This window comes from Theropithecus gelada, chromosome 6 (genome assembly GCF_003255815.1).
Source record: "Theropithecus gelada isolate Dixy chromosome 6, Tgel_1.0, whole genome shotgun sequence".
Lineage (NCBI taxonomy): Eukaryota > Metazoa > Chordata > Mammalia > Primates > Cercopithecidae > Theropithecus > Theropithecus gelada.
The window spans coordinates 21,300,257-21,327,393 of NC_037673.1; the positions used below are offsets into that span (position 1 = coordinate 21,300,257).

Genomic DNA, 27,137 nt, shown 5'->3' on the forward strand with positions numbered 1-27,137 from the left:
CTAGGATTACTGATTTTATTTTTCAGGTTTTGTAATACAAAAAATTAACTGTCCTTTTATTTAAATTACAGCACATGCAAATTAACTTTTAGGTTTTATAATTATTCCGAATTATTTCAGAAAATTATTATGGTCTCATCGCTTGATTATAAAAATGAAATAATATTCTCAGTTTAAAGAAAATGCACAGGTTTTTAATCCTCTGTGATAAGGGCTCATGAATGTAGAGTTGCTGATTTTTTTTTTTTTTTTTTTGCAGGGTTTTTACATAACAAATTATCAGAAACCAAAGCACCCAGATAGCAGACTATGAATAGAAAACATCTTTCCTGAACAAGTACAGGCTTTATTACTTAATTGTATTTACACTGATGAGTGCACACAAAGAAAAATCAATTTGTGGGAGTTTATTTCATTGGTATTGAAATTGTATCTTCCTTGAAAAACTTGGCACAAAGTGCCTAGTTTGTCTCCCAAGTTCATTATATTATTATTTTACTATATTCTGTGCTGTTATGTAGTTTTATATGGGCTCACTAGTTGAGAGTTCAAAATTGCTTTTCTAAACTATAGAATATTAACTTCCAGTATTTACCAAAAAAAACACTTATTTATTAAAAAATCACAATAAAAGGGCATAAAATAAATATAAATACTCAACATTTTCAAGGTTCTTCTGGAATCATTCTGAAAGTACTAAAAGGAGAGGCTGGAAACCTGCGTTTATAATGTTGGTGATTTCCCTACTGACTTAATAGTAACATTAAAGCTTGCTCAGTATGCTTTCTGAAACAAGTGAAAATGTACTTTTACCTTAACTTATGCTGTGGAAAATCTCGAAGGAATGCTGGAAAACCATTCCAATGTACTCACCAAAACAAGGTGTGTAGATACCCACACCTTCTCCAATTCAAACAATCATTTAATTAATCAAAAGAGCTGAGATGCACTCCCTCTCTACCTCATAAGGGCTTCCGTCATGAAGCTGATTGTGTACTAAATTCAGCCCTCCAGGAGAAGCTCATCACCCTCCCCATGTCCTGAATGTCAGAATCCAAAGCTGGAAACTTCATCCTACTTAATCTTTATGTTTTTTGAAAAATTTTACTTTTCTACCCAGGAATAAAAACATCTATTCTCTGAGGCATACATAAGCATTTATCCTTCAGTATAATAAACTTTTTTAGTCCCATTGTTAATGACAAGCTTACATAATTTTTTTCTGCTCCCACCTTCAAATCTCCAAGCCCTGTAGTCTTACAGGATGATATTCATAACCTATTCAACCTTAACTTTTCTCTACTTAAGCCTTTCTTGCTCAGAATCACTCCTTTTATTAGTTATGTGTTGATGCTTAACATATTACCTCCAAAACTTAGTGGATTCAAACAACAAACATTCATTATGTCAACTTCTCTGGGTCAAGAACTGTATCAGAATTAGTAAGGCCCTCTAGCTCAAGGATTCTCATAAGGCTACCATCATTTAAAAGCCTTACTCAGGGAAGATTCACTTCTAAGATTAATCATGTGGCTGAGGGCAGTCCTCAGGTCCTTCCTTGCTGGCTGTCACTGTTGACACTGGCTTCGTGCTATGTGGACTTCTTAATAGGCAGCTCCCAACAAGGCAGTCAGCTTCCCTTACAATGAAAGAAACAGAGAGGATTCCCAAGACAGAAGCCACAGTCTTTGTGCAGCCTAATGTTGGAAGTGATATCCATCACTTCTGCCATAGTCTATTTGATAGTGAAGTGAGATAAACTCAGTTAGGACAACAGAATAGAAGATTCCTCAAGGAGTTACCTCTACCAGGGGTACGAGTGGCATGGAGCTTACCAAACCCATGAAACGTATAATGACAAAACACGATATTCCTCTGAAGTGACTAAATAAGCACACCTTTCTTTGATCAGTCTCCTGTCTGTTCAGTGTGTCAACAATTCCCACTGCAGCTGTTCTCCTACCTCAGTAAGACTTTCAAGCCACTGGTGCCTCAGCCTTCTCCTATTGCATTATGATCCTCCTGCGGCCAGGTACTCCCACCAGCAAACTAACAATGGCTCTTTTCAACACTGGCTTTATGTTAGAATTGCCTGAGGAGTTTCAAAGATACATATTAGGGCCTTGGCCCCAATTGAGATTGGCTGACCCAGTGTCTCTGGGGCTAGATACCTGGCATTCTATTGTGATTCTAATATGCAGCCGTAGTTGGGAATCAATATTGTAGATTCCATTACTGAATATTTTAAAATGTAATTGGCAGTAACATAAAACAAGAATTGACATATTGTTTCCCTTGGGCTAAATACAATCCATCACCTATTTTTTAAATAAGTTCTTATTGGAATGCAGCCACATTTTCTTATTTTCCATGGTTGCTTTTGCAGAACAAAGGAGAACTGAGTACTTCCTACAGAGACAACATGGCTCACAAAATAAAAATATTTACTATCTAGCCCTTTACTTTAAAAAAATTACAGATTTTTGACCTATCCCTTTTCACATCTTCATTTCTCTCTCTCCGTCTTTCTGTCTCTCTCTCTCGGTTGTTTCTGGTTTTGTCGTTTTTAGAAGCCCATTGCAACCTCTTCTCTAGATGAACTCAACTATTTGATTTCTACATATTTCTCAGTCCATGACTGCTGCTGAAGAATGTCATTCAAGAAAACAAACTGATAATATTTTAAGACAATGATCACCATTGGAAACTGGGTTTTTAATTGTGCCTGACATAACTTTTTCAGTCTCTACAATCCTCTAATTTCTGACACTCCCTTCTGCCTTCTCACTTCTCTATCTCTGCAGATGACTTTGCTACTGAAACACAGAGAAAATATAAGTAAGTCTTCATACTCATAGTCTTTTGGCTACTTGGCATTAAATCAATATACCTGTCTCCATTTGCAACTATTACCTTTCTCCCTGATCCTGTGAAGATGGTCTTACTCTTCGCTCTGTTGTAGGCTACTTTCCTCCTCTGACTTCAGAATTAGTTCTCACCTGACTTTAAGAGGAAATTTACGTTGTTACCAATCTCTCTACTGAAAATCCAACTTTTTATTTCCACGTAGATGCTTCCCATCATGGTTTCCATGAACTTTATTGTGTCAATGATTGTCATTTTAGATCCATAACTTTTTTTTCTAAGCTTTGGGTCTATATGAGCCAAATTTCTGCTCAACACAGCAACCATATCCCCACCTTAATTGAACAAGTCTCTCCAGAAAATAAATCTCCTAATTCCTGTTGTGTTAAATGAAGAATAATTAATAAGGTATTCAGTAATGATAAAGAATCTGGGAATGTAACTGTTCTTCATACCAAATCTCAAATTACACACTGATTTTATTCCGAAGCCAAACCCACCTCCAGTATTTTATTCCCACACATGATAAGCTTGTCCAGGGTTTGTGTGGTTTGGATGACTTTCTATTTTGTTAGTTTTCCTCTTGCCTCTACATATGGACACTATGTTTTGTCAAAAGGAAATGTGTACACTGGATGCTTGTTAAAAATAGCAAGAAAGACTCTATTCAGGACTACAGCAATGGGGGAATAATATAACTATAGTAGGGAGAGATTGAACTAAAATTTCTCCCAGCATGGAGCTGGGAATGCATAAGCAAACAGCTGAGTGAGTGAGTTAGTCAGTGGATAGAAACTAATTAGACATTAAGGGTGGCGGGAGGCAGGGTGGTGGGAGGTGCGGTTCTTGCTAAACTGCATTCTTGCTAAAGGCATGCCAAAGTGATATCAAGGGTGAAGGGATTCTCAGTGAACTGGCTTAGCAGGAGTCTTTGCTAAAACTGGGCCTGAGAAGAGGGACTAAAGAAGAATGACTAAACTTTGGTCAAGGTGGGATTCTGTCAGTTTTGGCCTTCTCTAATATATGTGGTTACTCTGCTCCAGAGCTTGCTAAGACACATTCTAGAAGGAAGGCTAGTGTATTAGCTTGTTCTCACACTGCTATAAAGAAACACCTGAGATGGGGTAATTTATAAAGAAAAGAGGTTTAATTGGCTCACAGTTCTGCAGGCTGAACAGGAAGCATAGCAGCATCTGCTTCTGGGGAGGCTAAAGTGAACTTTTACTCATGGCAGAAGGCAAAGTGGGAGCAGGGATCTTGCAAGGCAGAAGCAGGACTGAGAGGAAGAGAGAAGGTGCCACACATTTTCACCAACCATATTTCATGAGAATGCCATCATCAAAACAGCATCAAAAGGGGAAATCCACTCCATGATCCAGTCACCTCCCACCAGACCCCACCTCCAACATTGGGGATTACAATTCAGCATGAGATTTGGTCAGGGACACTGATCCAAAGCATATCAGCTAGTAATAAAGTCTATTAAGATTTAGGAGTTGATATGGTTTGGCTGTGTCCCCACTCAAAATCTCATGGCTAATTGTAAGCCCCATAATCCCCACAGGTCAAGGGAGAGACCCGGTGGAGGTAATTGAATCATGGAGGTGGTTTCTCTCGAGCTGTTCTCATGATAGTGAGTGAGTTCTCTCGAGATCTGATGGTTTTACAACTGTTCGACAAGTTCCTCCTTCTCTTTCCTGCCATTTGGTGAAGAAAGTGTCTGCCTCCCCCTCACCTTCTGCTGATTGTAAGTTTCCGGAGGCCCCACAAGTCATAGGGAACTGTGAGTCAATTAAACCTCTTTCTTTTATAAAGTACTCAGTCTCAGGTATTTTCATATAGGAATGTGAGAAAGGGCTAATACAGGAATCTTCGAGGACATCCCATCCAAATTAAAAGTTGTGTATCACTTGCTTCTTTGACCTCATCTATTATATTAATTACATTATACATATATATACACACATATGTACACATATATATCAACTTTACTAAATGCTCTCTACATTCTCAGTTTTGTTTCATTAAGAAAAGAAATTGGTTGGGATATTGGTAAAAGTATATTTCTGCTTATGCTATAATACCCTAGTTGAAATATTTGATAGAAATTGATTGATGCTTGTTATCCGATGTTTTAAAGTAAGGGCTAAATAATTATATATCTCAATACTATCGTTATCCTGGATGTGACAGGGTACAGATGTGACAATGCATGTTTTTATAATGTGTTCTACTGGTGATTCAGATAACTAAGGTATTGCCGTTAGCAACATAATTTTGTAAATGTTGAAAGACTCTCGAAAGTTTCTACAATAAAAAGACTTTTTCTCTTCAATTTACATAGTGGTTGCTTTCTTAAAAATTTAGTTTAAGCCATTCAAAGTATTTAAATGTAAAATATTCATTTCTTGACTAAATAATTACAGACGGTCACTTATGTGGCTATCCATTGGGGCATTTGATGTGAATATTTTTTTACAATATAGGATTGCAGGGTATCTAGTATTGTTTGTCCTCACATTGGAAATACAATTACTGCCTTCTGATTGTTTGACAATGGAGGCATTCAAGCATTTCTAAACAGAAAAAGCTGCTACAAACACACTGGAAGCACAATACATATGAAAGGCATATAAAGAGTTCAATAAAATGTTTAACAACCAAAAAGACTAAAGAAATAAATTTAACTATTCTGTCTATACTGAAATTCAAATATAAAGTATATTAGAGTTGCAGATATTTAATATGCTATTTCAACATTCACATGCTATTTTCGTTTTCTATTCAGATTTTTTTTCCACTGCCAGACTCTTTCTAAGAAATCCTTCAAACCCTCTTTATAACAACTTAGGAAAATGTTTGTTACACTATGCTCAATGATTTCCTCAATTAAAATATGACATATTAAATATGAACAAGTGAGAGGAAAAATACATAGTTTGTGCATCTGTTTTGTGATAAATGTAGTTAGATCTATTTTATATAAATTTACTCATTAAACCCATATCAAATTTTTTCTCCTCTATTTTTTAAATGGAAAATATGAGGTTGATAGGAGTTAATTAACTCTACTAACAGCTGTCAGTAATGAAACTATTATTACTGAGAACTATAGTTGGTTAGTTTTTACAATTATTTCAGTTGTTGTTGTTGTTGTTTTGATATGGAGTTTCACTCTTGTTGCCCAAGCTGGAGTGCAATGGCGTGATCTCAGCTCACTGTAACCTCTGCCTCTCGGATTCAAGTGATTCTCCTGCCTCAGCCACCAAGTAGCTGGCATTATAGGCATGTGCCACCACGTCCAGCTAATTTTGTATTTTTGGTAGAGATGGGGTTTCTCCACGTTTGTCAAGCTGGTCTTGAACTCCCAACCTCAGGTTATCCACCCGCTTCTGCCTCCAAAAGTGCTGGGATTATGGGCGTGAGCCACCATGCTTGGCCAGTCTATATCTTTTAAGTGTGACATGCTTTCAGAAAAATATTTCAACCAAAAGAGAGAAACGTGAATGTTGTGAGCACCAAAATGGAGTCACTTACATCAAACCATAAAAAAATGAAGCTGGGAGGTCATGAAAGAGGGGCCTTCATGTACATATGTCTATAACAAGAACTGCTGCAATGGTTCTCTCAAAACCACAAAAATGTTAGATATGATACTTCTGTGAAGACATCTCTCCAGCAACAGCCAATATTATCAATGAGTATTTGCCAACTCTTGTAATAAGCTTCTCTGACCCATGAGGTCTATTACAAAACTTACATAAACTTTCTCTTTTACTTTTAAAAGTGTTTCCTCTCTGATATGGTTTAGATTTGTGTTCCCACCCAAATCTCATGTCGAATTGTAATCCCAAGTGTCGGAGGAGGGGCCTGGCGAGAGGCAATTGGATCATGGGGATGGAATTTCTCCTTATTGTTCTTGTGATAGTGAATGAGTTATCATGAGACCTGCTTGTTTAAGAGTGTGTGGCATCTCCCCTTTGCCCTCTTCCCACTGCTCCAGCCATGTAAGACATGCCTCCTTCCTTTTTGCCTTCTGCCATGATTGTAAGTTTCCTGAGGCCTCCTCCAATCATGTTTCCTGTACAGCCTGTGAAACCATGAGTCAATTAAACCTCTTTTCTTTATAAATAACCCAGTCTCAAGTAGTTCTTTGTGCTAGAACTGATACAGCCCCTCAGCTTCTTTGGTGCCTGAGGTCCACCATAGCATGTGTATTTCAAATCGCAATTTATTGCTATTTCCTGAACACACTCTTTATTTTACAGAGTCAGTATCTCTGTTGTTTAATTTGACATAATCTGATGTCAGAAGCAAGATGCAAAGGGGACAAGCCTTTTTTGGATTGGCGATACTTGAAATTGTGTATGATACTCACCTGAGGCTATCGTGATCTTCACTTGTACAAGTTGTCTTTATGCTGTGAGGTAAGTCCTCTCTTGGTTTGAGCTCCCACCTTTTCAGTGAACTCTTCCATTTTGGGGGTTCTACTCTTGTAAAGGACATCCTTTCTGGTGAGTATTCTTTTGGTTTGATTTTTGGTTTGGTTATTTATGCATGAATTTAATCTCATTAGGAAACACATTAAGTTGAAAGACGAACTAGCGAACTAAATCAGTCCCCAGAATGTAAGTTTTTGGCATTTACCTGTTTATTTTGAAAGTTTTTATAACAAATGTAAGCCTGTAATGATAATCTCTGCTTTGTAAGAATATCTCCCTCTCTAGCCCCTAAACCACTAGATGCTTTCACAAAGCAAAAGACCTAAATCTGTCTATGTAAACTTACCCTTAACCATTTCATTTTAAATGCTTCCTATATATGCTTTTTTTCATCTCAACAAATAATGGTGTTTAAGTTCTGTGCCTTTGAGATTTAAATTTTCTACATTCCTTCACCTAAAAATCATCTCTTTGGAAGTACACATTTTGAATGGCTTAACTAACACTTGTTTGTGGGGCAATTGAACAGATCATTAAAAGACAGATAGTCCCAGCTACTCAGGAGGCTGAGACAGGAGAATGGCGTGAACCTGGGAGGCGGAGATTGCAGTGAGCTGAGATCCCACCACTGCACTCCAGCCTGGGCAACAAAGCGAGACTATGTCTCAAAAAACAAAAAAAGACAGTCTGAAAGAGGGAGTGAAACTATTTGCAAGTCAGGCAAATAAAAATTCTTAATGAAAGTTGTAAGATCTTTCTCTGTCTGTATTTTTAAATATGTCTACGTGTGTATGTATGTATAATTTTTTTCTACCAAAATTCGTAAACAGCTTACAGAGAAAAAATATAAGTGCTTAAACTGAGAATTCTCTCAAAAAAAATAGAAACTCGATTGCCTTTTGGCTCATGTGATGAAATAATCTTTGGCAGATAAAGCTAGTTTTAAATTTTGTTGGTAAAATAAAAATAGAAATGTTTTCGGAATTGTCAGCATTAATTACAATGCACAGATATAGTTTATAAACTTGAAGTTACTGGTGAAACAGTGAAACTGAGTTGTATAAAATAATAAAGCTGTAAATCCACTCAATGACTAGTTGGGTTTTTGTGTTTAAGGAACAATTGAAGCATAACTGTTAAGAATGAGTAAATTAAGTGAATGTAAATTGATAAAAGGTTTATAATGAAGTCAGAATTTCAAAAATCTTTTATTGTGACTTGAAATGTTAAAGTCATGTTATATTAAATTAAGTAATATTATATTGATTTAATATTTGAGTGATTTCTAAGGAAAATACTGAAACATCAATTGCTTAACAGAAGTTTAAAATTTGGCCTCTTGGTTTTATATGTTATAGAAAAGCTAGACATTTTTGGGTCTGTTAATGAAAGTCATGGGATGGTGTTTATCTGCAAAATACTAATACGATGCAGTTCAAAATGCTTACTAATTTTCACTAGAAATTAAGGTTACTAAGAATCAAATAAAATTAATATTAGAGTAATATAAACTAGAAATAATGAAGGGAAACAAATCTTTATGTGAGGGAAGGAAGACACGTAAAGAAAGTTATAAGTATGAGGATGCATTTTTGTAAAGGGAAAATGAGAATAATTTTTGTCTAAAAGTAGTATATCATATCATTCCAAAAGGAAAAAGAGAAAAAATGTAGACAAAACCTGAATAAGATAACTGGATGACAAATTTGTAGAAGGTTTGCGGAAGATTAATCTTGTGAAAATTTTGTGGTGACCACGTTGGTTAAAGTTAAAAGGGAATTATTTATAAATACTGCTAAAAACTTGAGCACTATTATCAAAAGTACAGGAACGGAAAACTTGAAATTTGTCCCCTGTGCAAAAACAACAAGGTTTTCTTTGAGTATTGATCTGATCTTAATAGAAAATACTGAAACATTTTCTCTACCTTTTAGATAACTGGTCTAAGAAACCAAGATTTTTTGTTTATCAAGATAATTTCTTATGCTTTGTGCTGTCTTTTATTAGGTCTTTGATTACTTGAGAAAAGTGAGTCAGAGCAGGGCCAAGATGGTTATCTAGAAGCAGCTAGTGTGTGCCACTCTCACAAATAGCAGAAAGAGTGGTGAGGTGTGAGTAGACACTAGCTCTTTAACCAGAACATCCAGGTGAACACATTAGGATTCATCAGTGACACAGTGTGACCTTTGGATCACAGAGAAGAGTGAGACAGATCAACCATTCACCCAGGAGTGGCACGAATCCAGGGGAATCCCCCTACAAGAGAACGGCGAGTGAGTGAGAGTCCCACGGGATGCATATTTCTGCCATGAACCTTTGAATCTCTGGGCTCAGGAGATACCCCAACTGGGGCTTCCAGACCAAAACAGAGAACCATGTGGTGTCTGGGTAAAGCTGCTTCTTAGGTATGTGTGGAGTCCCAGGAGCATTGGTTCCATGGGTACCCCAAAACCAGGGGCTGCAGCTCCAGCAATGGGGAAGGCCAAGTTTTCTTGCATGTTCCCCAGAAAAGGGGCCAAGTCCATGGAGCTGAGCAGTGATAGACTGCAGACCTCACCACCACTGAACCTTGTGGGATAAGGCCCACTGGCTTGGGATGCTAGTGAGGCCACCCTAGTCCTCCTGAGTTCTCCAGCTGGGAGCAGCTCTACACTTCTCTGGTATGAAGCTCCCAACGAGAGAGGCAGTCCACCTTTTTGCTGTCTCGCAACCCTCCCTCCTCCTGCTCTTAGGCTTGGGAGGGTGCACAACAGTTAGGGACTATCACAGACCCCCAGCACAGTGCATTTGGTGAACTTAAAAAAAAAAATCAACAAAGTGAAAAACAAACTATCCCATTTAAATGCACACAGAGTACATGAATGGACACTTTCAAAGGAAGACAGACATGTGGCCAGAAAGCATATGAAAAAATGCTCAACATCACTAATCATTAGAGGAATGTAAATCAAAACCACAATGAGATACCATCTCACACCAATGAGAATGGCTATTATTAAAAACTCAAAAAATAAGAGATGCTAGTGAGGTTGTAGAGAAAAGGGAGTGATTATACAATGATGGTGGGAATGTAAAGTAGTTCAGCCATTGTGGAAAGCAGTGTGGCAATTTCTCAGAGAACTCAAAGCAGAAGTGCCATTTAACCCATCAATCCAGTACTGAGTATATATCAAAAGAAATACAAATCATTCTACCATAAAGGCACATGCATGTGTATGTTCATTGCAGCGCTATTCACAATAGCAAAGACATGGAATCAACCTAAACGCCCATCATTGGTAGACTGGATGAAGAAAATGTGGTAGATATACACGATGGAATACTATGCAGCCATAAAAAGAATGAGATCATCTCCTTTCCAGCAACATGGGTGGAGCTGGAGGCCATTATCCTAGAAAACCCAATACCATATGTTCTCACTTATAAGGGGAGCTAAACATTGAGTATATATGAACACAAATGGAACAACAGACACTAGAGCCTACTTTAGAGTGGAGGGACAGAGGAGGATAAAAATTACAAAATTACCTACTGGGGACTATGCTTATTATCTGGGTTATGAAATAATCTATACACCAAACCCTGTGACACACAATTTACCTATATAACAAACCCACATGTATACCTCTGAACCTAAAATAAAAGTTAAAAAAAAAGAGAAAAGTAAGTGTTCTCAGTATTAAAAATCTGTTTTTGTTGACAATTATGTAAATTTTTATATGTTTTGAAATCTTTTAATTTTCACTTTGGTTAGTTGTTATTATACTCTGATAAAGTGTTTTAAGCTGATGTTTTTGACAAACTTCCCAAAATGATATTTTAAATTAACTCTTTTTGCCCTCAAGTTAATTTTGATATTTCTTATTTGGACCCCTGGAAAGATCAAACAATGTGTATCTCACATTGTAAAGAGATATATTAAACTAATCAGACTTACTTGATATATTAAATTATATATGGAGCATTGTCAAATACTAAGTGGTGCTAAACCTTCTTTAAGTTATGTTTCAGAATATGTTATTGATATGTATTTCAAAATTATATTAAATTCTTCAAAATCTGATATGTTATCAGTCATAATCTTGGTCATTATCTTCAAGTTTTGTATGCCACAGAAATAATCAAATTTCTTTGTCAATTACATTATTATTATAATAAACTCCATGAGATTTTCAAGCATGGCCTCTCCAAGTCTGTCATCCACAGGGACTAATTGCTTACATTCTTTTCTAAAAGCATTTGCAATCAGCTACAATACAAAATTGCTTCTTCTCTGAAATTGATGATCCATTAAGGTTTAACCCATATACTCCTCTATATACCTCTGCAGCCTCCCCAGATCAAGTTGGTGTATTCTCCTGGCAGTCTGTGCAATGGAGACCAACATTAAATTCTTTTAGATTGTTTTAAATTACATTTTTTAACTTCCAGTTTATTACATACCCAGAGTTTATTACAACCTCCTTGTTCCATAAGTGGAAGCTATGTTAGGGTTGGATGTAGGTGCCATAATTTCTTCAAGGATCCTAGGCAGAGACCCACATCAGGATCAGAGACCCTTTTGGTAGCATTGCAGATCTCATGGCTCAATAATCCTTGAAGGTTATAATTTTCATCCTACTATCAGTTGGAGTTTCTGTGATTTTCCCTGCTTTAAGTCTCTTGGTATCAAACAGAGCTCTGTGGTGTCACTGACTGAGGCATAGAATAGAGATGTCCATGACGGGTCCTGATATCATTACTGCACAGAGATGTGAAAGGAGAAACCACTTCCTCACCACCCAGCTACTTCACTCTTCTCCCAGTATCAGCCCTATAGTTGGACCTAGGCTTTCAGAAGCGTAAGTGTGCAAAGAAGTTTGGGTTGGGCTTTAAGAGGACACTTTGTCATAGAGGAAAAGCCAGTATATCTAAGTTGGTTTTCTTTTCAGGAAAACATCCTGAGGGACCAGTAAGCAGGGAGATCCTTTTTCTAGTTTGCCTGTAGAATTAGGAAGGCAGTTGATTTTTCAGTCTTTTACAGGATGCTTAAACAAAGCTGTGTAATTACACAAGGTGAATCTTTATCTTGCCTAAGAAGATAAAGTGGGAATCATCACTCCGCCAGGGCAAATTTCCAAGGAGCTCATTTATTCTATGTCTTTCAAACTTTCATGTGATACATTTCCCTTTCACATTGTTGCTGATTTCCAAATAGCTGTCAGCAAGTTTTTTTCTCCCCTTTGCTTATTCTTCACTATTTTGGTAGCAAAGTTCATAGAATTAGGGGACTTAGAAGATGCTTTGAAAACATCACCACAAAGGAACTGCTGAAATGATTCACAGGAAGACTGGTCAGTTGGGAGAAAGGTCCTAAGGAAGTTACTCTGGTTTTCAACAACATGTTTAGAGAATTGTTGAAGCAGATAGGTGTCAACCTTGGGAAAACAACATTTTGATTTAATTTTTTTTTAAGTTTATGGTGATTGTGTGGGTTTCTAAAATGAGCAAATATTCAAGTCAAGAGATCTTTTGTTTTTCCTGCTGCCCAGAATGGGGTTAGGGGAGCAAAGACACAATTTGGGAAAGGACATATGTGCTATTATAGGGGTCACCTTTAAGTTTCTGGGAAGGAATGGGTGAGGGTGAGTAGGTTGACTCAGCATTGTCCTGCACTGCTCATTAGGACCTGGGACATGCAAGGGAAATGTGGGTGACATCAGGGCACCCAGGGCACAGCCCCGCTCACTGCTGTGCTCAGTTTTTGTAGCCTGCCATGTTTCCCTTGGTGATGTAAATGAAGATGAAGGAGTCATTTCATGATGTGCTACTGCTGAGAATAATAAATGTCTTTTTACAAACAGATGCAAAAATAGTTTTTTTCTGGATTATTATCAGGGCAGTCAGCTCTGGATTAAGCCACCACATCCAATTTGTGCAACAATATTGATACATAGGGCTACACTTATTACTGCTCACATGTTCTATTGTAATAATTGTGTTTTACTTCTAAAGGTTAAATAAAAGCAAAAAGAAAAAAAAAAGGAGCTAAACTATCAAATTGTCCCCCTATTTGTTTTCCCCAATGTATAATATATACACTTTTTATTTCATTGAAGATGTGGTAGGATACCTGCCATTTAAGGAAATAAATAGAAGATTTAAAATTCCAACAAATGAGAAAAAAGAAATTCAGTACCCAAGAATCGGGCTGGCCCAGCACCACATTGAAGTAGGCTGTGGTTTATGAAGAGCCTTACTCCTTTTACATTCGCTTATGCTCCAACACAAGGCTAGCAGTAGAAATGCTTGAATTCTTGTTGGGTTGCCAAGGGGACTCAGGAGCCGACCAAGGGAACTATTTGGCTCCGTAAGGAATGGACACCTCAGGATGCTTCCTGAACAGGGCCTAGTCAGGCAGTGGTCTGGACGTGTGTGGTCATGGTCATCTCATGAAAATGTGTGACAGGTGGCTCTCAGGAAAAACACCAAGTCTGGATCATCCATGTGGCAGCTTTGCATGGGAAGGTAACAGCTCTGAATTGAAATTGAACTGCATCCTACATGCTTTACCATAGTAGTGATGAAAGTGATCAGTGCATGTGGTGTGAGTGGTAGGTTTAAAAAAAAGAGAATGTTTTATGCTCAGTGTTTCCTTTGTCCTTGGGCTACTCAAGCTGGACAATAGGTAACCATTGTTTTCAAGGAATCAACCCAACTTTGCTGGCTTAGTTTGTGGTTTGTTTCAACCCTAGCTATGAGCCTGTTTTGGTCTGGAAACTTGGCTTGTCTCATAATACATTCCCTTTCTGTAATTTTTTAAATTTTTTATTTCCATAGGTTTTTGGAGAACATGAGGTATTTGGTTACATGAGTAAGTTCTTTAGTGGTGATTTGTGAGATTTTGGTGCACACATCACCCGAGCAGTATACACTGAACCCAGTTTGTAGTCTTTTACCCCTCACACCTTTCCCACTCTTTCCCCTAGAGTCCCCAGAGTCCATTATATCATTCCTATGCCTTTGCATCCTCATAGCTTAGCTACCACATAAAAGTGAGAACATAAGATGTTTGGTTTTCCTTTCCTGAGTTCCTTCACTTAGAATAATAGTCTCCAGTCCCATCCAGGTTGTTATGAATGCCATTAATTCATTCCTTTTTTATGGCTGAGGAGTGTTCCATCACATATATGTATTTAAGCATATATATACACACATATGCATTGCATATCTATCTATCTATCTATCTATCTATCTATACCATAGTTTATTCACTCATTGATAGGAATTTAGGCTAGTTCCACATTTTTGCAAATGCTAATTGTGCTGTCATAAACATGTGTGTGCAAGTATCTTTTTTGAATAATGACTTCTTTTCTTCTGGGTAGATACCCAGTAGTGGGATTGCTAAATCAAATGGTAGTTCTACTTTTATGGATTTTGCTTGTTTTCCATTAAAAGATAATACTTTTGATCACTGTAGTTTGTCAGTGTTGGATTGTTTCCACTTTGAAATTCCTAAACTTTTTCCCTTCATAATGTTAAAACAAGTCATGTTAGAGGCCCTTTCAATATGAAAGGTTTGTAGTTAAGATATTACATATATTTTATTGTTTATAATAAAAATCATCTAGGCAAAATAAGTGCCAGGTGTTAATTTTAATATTTTGCACAATATCTATTTTCCCATGATGTGTTAACACCTACAATTTCACTAAATGTTGGTGTTATTTAATATCGAGATTCTGGAGCCTAGGGAGCTATGTGTTCTTTTTGTTTACTTTTGTTCTTATTTCCCTGAAGCAAAAGACTACATGGCCTTCAGTGCAAAAAAACTCAGTCCAATTCTGATGTTTATTATACTTGCTTGCCTCTTGGCTATATAACTTCTGAGTGCAGATCATTGAACTCCCTAATGAAGTATTGTAGAGAATAAATTAAAATGAATAAAGGAAAATACTTCTTCTTCAAGGAGGTTCATGAAAAGGACTCTAACAAGTATGCTGGAATTTAGATTTCTTATGAGTTTAAGATGATACCACTAGCCTGAGAAAGAATTTCCAGAACGCTAATGAAGAAACAATGGCGTCTTAAAACATGTAACCGAGATCAAGTAGAATAAGTTTAGTGAATGGGACTAAACAAACTGATGGCAATATTTTGGAGTGACTTTGTTTAACATTTTGCTGGTTTTTAAAATTTTTTTTTCCCCAGATTTGAGAAAACTTTTAAAAAGCTATCTATAGCATACGGCAATTTGGTAAAGTTTACTTTTATAAATAAAATTGGAAATATTTATTTTTTCTTCCTATCTGAACCTGCAGTCTTCAGAGAGCTCTTGTTGATGTTTTTATTTTATGGCAACATAGTTATTTGCATAAATTCAATAAAAATCTATTCTCTTTGTAACAGGATAGAATTAGAAACATTGGTTGTATTATGAAGGTTTTGACTTGAATGTCACATTTGAGAATATGCATAGAATGCCTAGCTTCAAGGATTCCCAAGCTCACAGTGAGTGAATAAACATTTTTACTTCTTGACAGGCCAGGAACCTCAAGATATATTGGAGACCTCAAGAAGAGAGAAATTCATGCAAATTTGTAGGCACTGCAGCCAAAGTCTGATGTTTGCCCTCATTTGACTTCTGACCCTTGCAAGGCTTTTAAAAGTCTAATCTGAGATTTCTTAATAAAAGTTCCAGCCAAATAAATGTAAAAACAGCCCATTGTTCCACCACTTTTCTTGTGACACTGTTGTCAATAATAATGCCAAGTTTAATGAAAATAAGCTTATTCAGCAGACAAATTAGTCTTACTCTGATTATCTTTAGTAGAAGCAGGGATGATTGTAGAAAGAAAAAGTATGTTTCTGAAGAAAAACTGCAGTACACCTGTTATTAGATTGTAGTTTTCTTTGTCGTTTTCAAGTTTTTGTTAGTTTTTGTTATCTATCTATAAATTAAACAGGGTACTTAATTATTCTAATTTCCTCCAACATCTGGCTATGATTATCCAACTAAGAACATAGACTGTCCTGTTCCTAAAGTCCTATAAATTGGAGCTAGAAAACTCCACGTAAATTTCGAGAGACGAATCTTGTGGCTATTGTGTGGGCTACAAAGAGAATTGACTAAAATTCCCCATGCTATAACCAGGAACATTCAAACCGCAAACCAGATTAAGAAGTTGATGACTTCACACTGTTGAAAGCTTTTCCCAAGACACTGTAAAAAAAAAACTGGACTTTTAACCTTCTTAATTATTTCATGCTTATGCTTACATTTTTCACTTGGCAGAAAAACGCCGTGGTTAGAATTTCACATTCAGTAGCTTCTGTAACTGAATGAAGTTTTGGATCTGTCGTGTCAAACCCACATCTTTACATGACCTAAGGGATCCTTTAGTCCACCCAGTGGGTAACTATAGCAACATCCCTAATGACTTATTTGCCACCTTTGGTTTCATTGCAGGCTTCACTGCAAAGGCTACTGCCGCCCAGCAGTGCTCATTAAAGTATCTTGCTGAGTAGCCATTGATAACAGAACAGAACAGAATGAGATAACTCTCAATTATCTACTGGTTGAACAAGAAGTGTCTGTGCCATTGCTAATAACTACATGCTGTACCTGAATATATTTCTCTGGGGAAATCGAGACCTAATTGCATAAAATAGCAAGACAGGCTTTATGGCTACAACAGATCTCACTCAGTCTTGCATAGACTTTTGATTCATTAGTTGGCAGCCTTTGGGTCCATGTTCATAGACAATATTATCATGTTACTATTAATTTTGTACCGCATCATTCTTTTTAAACTTTTTATCTGTTTCCAGTCCAACCTCTGCAGAAATGATGCATCTAACAGAATAACACTTGTCCAGAACTTCCAAATGATAGTCAATGCCTATGGAACTGACAAAATTGAACTTAGCAATGAAATCTAGGCAGATTTATTCTGAGAGCCACTCCTTCTGAACTTCTTTGTTTCTTAAATGTGACTAAAAGGGTTTTGACATCTGCTCTTAATTGCTGGCCATTTGTCTCTGATGCAGGATCAGACTAACTAGAAAAGGTCCACTCCAGCACCAAGAAACAATGAAAACCTAACTACAGGCTGATTAATCAGCAACGCTTTCAGAAAAAAATTCTTGGCCAAAATGGAGAAATGTGAAAGTTACCAACAAAGAAATTGACTCACTTAAGTCAAACCACAACAAAATGGAGCCGGGAGAGTATAAAGGAAGGTCCTTCATGCATGGATGCCTCTAAAAGAATTATCACAAGGACTGTCTGAAAACTACAAAAATTTTAGATAGAACGCTTCTGTGAAGATATCTTCCCAGCAATAGCCAGTATCACCAATGAGTATTTGTCCATACCAGCAACAAGTTTCTGGGGCCAAAGAGGTTTATTTTAAAATAACTTCCATGAACTTCACCTTTTTTTTTCTTTATTACTTCTTCAAAAAAAAAAAAAAAAAGAAAGAAAGAAAAAAACACAAACAAAAGGGATATATGTGCAGAACATGCAGGTTTGTTACATAGGTATACGTGTGCCATGGTGGTTTGCTGCACCGATCAACCCATCATCTAAGTTCCCTCCACTCACCTCCCAACCCCCAACAGGCCCCAGTGCATGTTGTTTCTCTCTGTGTTTCCATGTGTTCTCAATGTTCGACTCCCACTTACAAGTTAGAACATGCAGTGTTTGGTTTTCTGTTCCTGTGTTAGTTTGCTGAGGATGATGGCTTCCAGTTTCATCCATGTTTCTGCAAAGGGCATGATCTCACTCCTTTTTATAGCTGCATAGTATTCCATGGTGTATATGTAGCACATTTCCTTTATCTAGTCTATCAGTGATGGGCATTTGGGTTGGTTCTATGTCTTTGCTATTGTAAATAGTGCTGCAATAAACATACATACATATGTTCCTTTATAGTAGAGTGATTTATATTCCTTTGGGCATATACCTAGTAATGGGATTGCTGAGTCAAATGGTATTTCTGGTTCTAGATCCTTGAGGAATGCCCATACTGTCTTCCACAATGGTTGAACTAATTTACATTCCCACCAACAGTGTAAGAGGGTTCCTATTTCTCCACATCCTCTCCAGCATTTTTTGTTTCCTGACTTTTTAATAGTCTCCATTCTAACTGGCGTGAGATGGCATCTCATTGTGGTTTTGATTTGCATTTTTCTGATGATCAGTGATGTTGAGCTTCTTTCATATATTTGTTGGCCATGTAAATGTCTTTTTTTGAGAAGTGTCTGTTCATAGCCTTTGCCCGCTTTTTGATGGTGTTGTTTGTCTTTTTCTTGTAAGTATGTTTAAGTAAATTCTGGATATTATATCATTGTCAGATGGGTAGATTGCAAACATTTTCTCCCATTATGTAGGTTGCTTATTCACTTTGATGATAGTTTCTTTTGCTGTGCAGAAGCTCTTTAGTTTAATTCTATCCCATTTGTCAATTTTGGCTTTTGTTGCAATTGCTTTGGCATTTTTGTCATGAAGTCTTTGCCCACCATGCCTATGTCCTGAATGTTGTTGCCTAGGTTTTCTTCTAGGGTTTTTATGGTTTTGGGTTTTACATTTAAGTCTTTAATCCATCTTGAGTTAATTATTGTATAAGGTATAAGGAAGGGGTCCAGTTTCAGTTTTCTGCATATGGCTAGCCAGATTTCCCATGCTATTCCTGAATATGAGATCCTTTCCCCATTGCTTGTTTTTGTTAGGTTTGTCGAAGATCAGGTGGTTGTAGATGTGTGGTGTATTTCTGAGGTCTATGTTCACCTTCATTGGTCTATATGTCTGTTTTGGTACCAGTTCCATGCTATTTTGGTTACCGAGGCCCAGTAGTAATAAAGTCAGGTAGTGTGATGCCTTCAGCTTTATTCTTTATGCTTAGGATTGTCTTGGCTATATGGGGTCATCTTTGATACCATATGAAATTTAAAATAGTTTTTTCTAATTCTGTGAAGAATGTCAATGGTAATCTGATGGGGAACTTCACCTTTTACCCCTAAGAAAGCTTTGACTCCCCCGGCTTTTTCAAATGTGCCTATGGTTCACTACGATACACATATCCCAAATCGCAGTGCCTTGCTCTTCCCAGATAAACTATTTTGAAAAGTCAGTCTCTCTGCTGTTTATTTTATAATTTTTAATAGAAGTACATCTTTCTTAAAAGCATAGCCAAAATTTTAAGTACATTCACAATAATAATAATTAGGAAACAAATGATCATTGCTTTGATTTTAAGAATTATGAATTTCTTTAATTTTTCAAGTTGAAATATAGAACATGTTTTATTTAGTTATCAATTTATTTCTGTATTTTTAGTGAGATAATTTGCTTTGGTAAGAAATTTCAAGGAATATGTGACATATATATATATTTGGTCAATGTTCCTTGACCCAAAGTATTAAGGCTGGGTTGTATTTAATTCAGTGACTAAGTAATTTAGTCAGGTTATTCAATAAATTAATGAGGTAATTATCTATAAATTGTTATAATCTGTAAATCTATCAATCATATGTAAAATTTTATTATAAAAAGTAAATGAGTCTTTCTAACAATAGCTAGTTCCAGCAATACAATAACTTCACTTTTAGTTAGCAAGTCCATATTACATTTTTAAATACTGAAGTCTGTGCAGTAGTTAATGAACTTTTAGTCAATTATTGAGAAAAAAAACTTTCTTAGTACAGTAAAAGATATAAAAAACATGACTGAGCTCAATTTCTCTTTTTTAAAAAATCACTGATTTCTTGGTCAAACTTTTGTCTCTTTTTGAACTTTTGAACTTTGTGGCCATGTGAAATTGCACTCTGAAACTTCTAGTAGACTCAAATTGAGGTAACTTTCTTGCTCACAACAATTTTGTGTCCAGTTTCTAATATAAGTCATTATTTCTAACACATGCCGTGGTTCCAAGTTTGAACTAATGTTAATACCACCTGCCCCTACATGACTGAGTCTGAGCACATCCCTGGGCCACATCAAGCACCATGGCAGATTAATCATTCCTTATAGTTTTAACAGGCAAACTGGGGGAAAAAAATAACTGTCTCCTCCAACTTTGGTTATGAGTGAGTTTCCTACCTTTTAATGGTGAAAAGTAAACGTATCTGTCATGTAGAAAATAACATCGCACTCATATGAAAGCAGAGGTGAGAAGTGAAGCCTTAGTCACTGTGGAGTCCTATCCCTGGTTCCAGGTGCCAGGTCCCTTGAGCTGTTCCACTTCCTAGAGAGCACCCTTTGAACCTTGATATCTCCAGTATCTTCCAGTTACACCTCATTTAGCCTAAAGGTCTTTTAGTCAGAAGTGTTGGCAATCGAAAGAGTTCTGACTAAAAATGCTACTCTATCAAACCAGTTAATTTAATTTTAATTTTAATTTAGTTGGCATAATTGGGTGGTAGACCTAGTGACCTCAAAAATGTAGAGAATCAGCACCAGATTATAATATGACCAGCAAAGCATCATCCTACAGTTACTTATAAATTACAAAAGAAAATTAGAAGTGCAAAAACTTGAACCACAAATGTAATTTAGTATCAGAAATAATGGGACAATTTGGCATGTACCGTCTGATGTGTGATAAATAATACACCACTTGAAAAGTATTCCATACAAATGTTTAACCTAAAGGTGGTTATACCTCTAAGCCTAATATCCAGTGTGCAAGAAATACAGGAACACATGGCAAGTTACTCCACACCAGCGGGAAATTATCAAACAAATACAGGATGTAGAACATTCTATGCCATAATAACCGACCTGAACTTCAAAAAGTCAATACTGGTTTAAAAAGTGGTGAGATTGTTATGGATAAAAAGATCAAATGATGTGATGACTTACCAAACAAATATAAAATATGAAATTGATGAGGTACTATTTTTTAGAAATATATGAGAGAATTGTGAACAAGTAGGAAAAGTTGGATATAGAGAAGACATTATATAATATTATGGAATTAGTATTAATTTTCATAGTTGTTAAAATGATTATTGTTAGTGTTTTCACAGTTTGGGATACTGAAAAGGCTCATAAGACTCTGTAGAGCATATGCACACGAGGCTTTTACTAAAGCAGCAGAGGCTGATGGAGTAAAAGAAAGCAAGGGCAGGCAAGCACCAGAGGCTCCTCCGGCAAACATTTCAGGTGCTTCTATCCAAGGTTGCAAGGGGGTGTGTGTGTGTGTTGTGTATGTGTGTTTGGATATTTTGTGTGTGTGTGTGTGTGTGTGTGTGTGTGTGTGTGTGTTGTGTATGTGTGTTTGGATATTCGTCCCTGGAATACAATCCATCAAGATTTTGCGAGGAATTTTGACTTAGAAGGAAAGTCTCCCAAATTTCCAGGTGAACCTTTTGTCAGGCTGCATGCCTGGTTATACCAGGTGTAAGCCATCAATACTCAGACTAGCCACAGGAGTTTCAAACTTTAAACAGCCTGTATTTAATCTTGCCCTCATTTTGGCCAAGAATCAGTACCAGACTTTCAGATGTTCTGGGAGAGAATTATAGAGCTGTCTCAGTCCAGCAGTAAAAAATAAATCTTACCCATTGGCACTGTGGGAGAGTGCCCTAATTTATTGAAATTTCATGCTGAAAAGTTTTGGGCCAAAATATTCAAATATCCATGACTCTACTACCTAAAGAGATATTTAGAGAGTGAAATGAGTAATACGTGGTAATATGTTAGCAATTACTAAATATAGGTGGATATTATATTAATCTTGTGTGAAATACTATTTTAAATTTTCATTATGTCTGAAAAATCTTCATAATAAAAATAAGGAAAATCAATAAAGACTCCTGTTAAGTTGTCCTGTGATCTTAGTACAGGACATTATTTTAAAATTATTCAAAAGAAAATATTTTGGTGTTTAATAGATTACATATTTATATGAGATCTTAGCAACCTCACATATTTCAAATTCTCTTTTCTAGATACAATAATACTGCAGTGTACATACACACACATATTATATATAAAATATACAATGTCTAAATTTTTTTACAATGTGAATATATATTAATGTAATATTCATATGTAATATTAATATGTATATTATATAGTCATATTCCAAAGTTCATGTATTACATTGAATCAAATCTGTTTACCATTCCTCCCTCCCTCCTTCCCTTCCTCCCTTCCTTCCTCCCTTCCTTCCTTCCTTCATTTCTTCCTTCCTTCCTTCTCCCCTTCCTTCTTTCCTTCCCTCCCTCCTTGCTTCCTTCCCTCCTTGCTTCCTTCTTTCCTTCCTTCTTTTTGTTAACTTAGCCGTATTGCAGACAGTTACTTTGTGCCAAATACTGGACAATGTTCACAGAGACACTGAAGAATAAAAAAAATTGTCCCTGGCCTCTACCAGCTTACCACTTGATGGAAGTTATTTCTAATTTAATTGATGGAATGTAAAGAAACCTGGCTTTTTAAGAGATCATACCTTTAATAACAAAATCAGATGAATATGTATTTTTTTATATTTAAAAATAAGGAGTATAATGTTTTCACATATATGCGCTGTTCAAGCCCAACAATTGTTACCTGAAACTCCTGAGACTGGAATTTATAACAGATCATATACTCAGAAACACTCATAGAGTTTGGGATAGAACTGATGATAAAATATGTATTTCTGGGACATCGCCAAACCTCGCCCAGAGTCAGGCCTGTAAACCAGCCAGAGCGGCGGCGGCAGCGGCAGGACCGCAGTGGCGCCGAGAGTAGCAACCCCAAGGGAGCGCGGGGCAACGCTGGCTGCGGGGACCCGGTGACAGCGTGAGAGGTACTAGGTTTTGACAAGCTTGCATCATGCGTGAGTATAAGCTAGTCGTTCTTGCCTCAGGAGGCGTTGGAAAGTCTGCTTTGACTGTACAATTTGTTCAAGGAATTTCTGTAGAAAAATATGATCCTACCATAGAAGATTCTTATAGAAAGCAAGTTGAAGCAGATGCACAACAGTGTATGCTTGAAATCTTGGATACTGCAGGAAGGGAGCAATTTACAGCAATGAGGGATTTGTACATGAAAAATGGACAAGGATTTGCATTAGTTTATTCCATCACAGCACAGTCCACATTTAATGATTTACAAGACCTGAGAGAGAACAGATTCTTCGAGTTAAAGACACTGATGATGTTCCAATGATTCTTGTTGGTAATAAGTGTGACTTGGAAGATGAAAGAGTTGTAGGGAAGGAACAAGGTCAAAATCTAGCAAGAAAATGGAACAACTGTGCATTCTTAGAATCTTCTGCAAAATCAAAAGGAAATGTTAATGAGATCTTTTATGACCTAGTGCGGCAAATTAACAGAAAACCTCCAGTGCCTGGGAAGACTTGCAAAAAGTCATCATGTCAGCTGCTTTAATATACTAAATGCATTGTAGCTCTGAGCCAGGTCTGAAGAACTGTTGCCCAATTCAACAGTGCCAGCATTCCAACTTTGTTAAACCTACCAACATCTTAAATGGACTTTCCTGTGGTGGTACCCTTTAAGAGGTGGATGAAAGCTACTATATCAGTTTGCACATTCTAATCACTTTCCAGTATCACAAGAGAGATTTTTACTTATATAATAGTCCTAGAGTACGCAGCTGGTAAAACCAGAGGCTACATCCAGTATTACTGCTAAGAGACATTCTTTATCCACCAATGTTGTACATGTATGAAAATGGTGTACTGTATACTTCAACATGCCCCATACTTTGTATTGGGGGGTACAATAATGTAAATCCTAAAAGCACCACTATTTTTAGCATAATAAAAGAAAGTCCAAAGAACTCCTATATAGACTATTTCAGATAACTTCGCTTGATACTGGTAGCTTATTGTAATTTTTTTAAGAAATTCAAGGTCATTATTATTGTACAAAATAAGCGCTTTGATTAACACAGCTATATAGTTTTTTTAATTTTTAAAAAACTTATGGAGACAGTGATCTTGTCTTTAAAATATGATAGTCCTTTCAGTATAATGTCTTAAAGACGTTGCCTTTAATATCTGTTGGGAAGGAAATGTCCAGACTTTTCAAATCTCTTATTATATGTTTCCTTTTTTTTTTTTTGTTTACATAGGGAACAATGTTTATAGTTGTGTGTACAGTGGGGGTGTACAGCAAGAAGTGTATATTTTCAAACAATTTTTTAATGGTTTAACAGTTTTTGTAAATCATTTTCAGGCTTCTGCAGCTGTAGATTCTCATTGTGAATGCCTTGCTTGCTCATGCATAAGTGTATTTGCAATACCAAATATACAGGTTTGGTATTTTTGCCTGTTAGTGATCGTTTCACATGTGTAACGTTTTGGTTGAGATGTTAAATGGTGGACGAGTACTGTGGATGTGAATGTGAGAAGTAATTTTAATCAAATGTAATTGGTCACAAGGCCTAATTTGCAGTAACTGTTGCTGTTTTATTTAACAATGCCTTGTTGCTTTGTATGCATTCATGTTTGGATGTAAAGATTGTGTGTCTATCCAACAGGGAGCCACAGTATTTATATTGACCAACCTAATGTTACAACTACTTTGAGGTGGCCAAATGTAAACTAAAAGCCTTAATTAAAGTGGTGCAATTTTGTATAACTTACCATCAGTAGTTCAATAAATTTGGATTGGCATGCCAAAAAAAAAATACATATATATATATATATATGTATTTCTGTTATATATCCTAAGTGTATTTGGAGAATAAAACTCTCAGTAGTTCAAAGGTGATCAAATCGGTTTTCACCAACAAATGATTTTGGGTCAGATTAGAATTTAATACCAAAGAGCTTAGAATAAAGAAACCTTTGAGTTGTCGGTTGAAGGCAACGATTGGAGAAAGATGTAGATATATTTGATTTATATTCTATCAAGATTATCCGTTTTAAAAACTTGTTACAAAGATTATAACAAGAAAAGGCAGAGCTAATAGCTGGGTCACTAAATTCAGCAAAGGGATTCAGGTTAGGCTTCTCAGAGAAAGTTTTATTTGAGCTATTATCAGAAGGATGAATAGAAGTTAATTGTCTTCTACAACTTTTAAACAATGTTGTAGATATGCAGATTTCACTTTTACCTAACTTCTGTTCTTCAGTTTTAGCATGCATATGGATTGTGATCACTAATTATTACGACTAAAAATCTATTTCTAATAAAGTTAACATTTAGATATCTAAATGTCTGTTTCTTAAGCACTTTTAATTGTTCAGTTGACTTGGCATTTTCACTTTTTATCCTGCATAAGTAGAAAAATTGCTAAGACCAAGTAATGCTTAGCAAAAGAAATTGGCAATATCCTCAGAAGCATATTCATGGCTGTGGTCCAACAATATGATATTGTCCACACACAGGGCCATCTCCCTGAAATGTAGCTAAAATGTATGTTTGTGTACAGATGAGTTTGAACAAAATAGAAAAAGAAAACTGTACCGAATGGATAGGAGATTGGACATCTGGAGAAAGTGTTAATTGCAGAAAACATTAAAATCCAAAAGAGATAAAAAGAGCTAGTTAATTATTTTTCCTTGTGTTGAAGCTCATTAAAAAGTTTCTTAAATTACCATAAAAAATTCACATTGTAAGTTAAAATTTATTTATTTTGATGTATAAGATAGATTTTTCTGCATAATTTTCTAAGAAAAAACTGGAAGTCATCTTTATACGACTATATGCTGAGTAATTTATGAAGATATTTTCTTACAAGAAAAATAATAAAAGCAGAAATACTTCAAACTATATTTAAAATAATAGTTTCAGAAGGATACAATCTGGAGTAGACTGTAACTAAGGTTGCTGTCAAAAATATAGCCACTAATTTGTTAAAAATATTTATCCATTCATTAGAAAATATTTATTGAATTTCTTCTCCCTACTAGTCACTATGTTGGCATCAAACATACAAGTATGAGGAGGCAGAAATGGCCCCACTGTATTGAACATAGATGAGAAAATAAACACACACATCAATAAAATTATTTCCAGTTGTGAAAAGTGTTTCACAGGAAAGCAACAACAAAAAGAGCCTCAGAAAATAAGTAGTGAGGATCCATGTAGAATAGGGAAGACTTCTGTGAGGGAGTGTCATTTAAACAGAACCTTGAATTATAAGAAGAGGTTACCAAAAAGAAGATGGAGAAAAGACTTTGAAAGCGTATGCACCATTCCTGAATCTGCATAAGCCTGGAACATTTTGAGGAATTAAGAGCAGTTTTTCTTGCCATAATGAGCTAGTGATTTGAGAAAATTAAAAGATAAAAATAGACAAATTACACATGGCCTTGTAGGTTGAGATAAAGAGTTTGATTGTATTCTATGTCACATGGAGATCCATTTAATAATTTTAAAAAGAGAAAAAATCTGGCCAAATTTCCACTACAGTAGAATCTGCTGGGAAAAAAATGAATAAGGGATATGGGAAATGGAAGTAGGGAGAATATTTCTGGAGACTGATTTTCCTCAGATACTGGTTACTATCGCCAAGTTTTCTCATTCCAGTAATGATGTCATCATTCCCAATTACTGAAGCCAGGATGTTAGGAATCATCAGTCTTTTTCTTTTGAATTAATGTGACAGTACCAGAGAGAGAGAGAGAGAGAAAAGTAGTCATGCTGTATGTTATTTAGAGGATAAGATCAATAGATTTGAAATTGATTTGACATAAACCCACAGGAAAGTGAAGAACCAAGCATGTATTCTAAGCTTCTGGCTTGAGCAAGTGAGCAATCAGCAACATCAACCCTGTGACTGACTAAATTTTTACTGAGGTGTACTTTGTAATGTAATAGCTTCAAGAAACTGAGAATCATTGAAATTTAGAAAACATTGTAACAATGTCATTGGGTTAATAGCCT

The 27,137-nt window shown here is 36.1% G+C and overlaps 1 pseudogene across 1 annotated transcript; it reads left to right on the top strand.

The window, feature by feature from the left end:
- Positions 1–22,955: 22,955 nt before the first annotated feature.
- LOC112626097 lies at positions 22,956–24,933 on the top strand (annotated as a pseudogene). The gene has a single exon (XR_003119829.1). The product of XR_003119829.1 is annotated as a ras-related protein Rap-1b pseudogene (transcript).
- Positions 24,934–27,137: the final 2,204 nt, after the last annotated feature.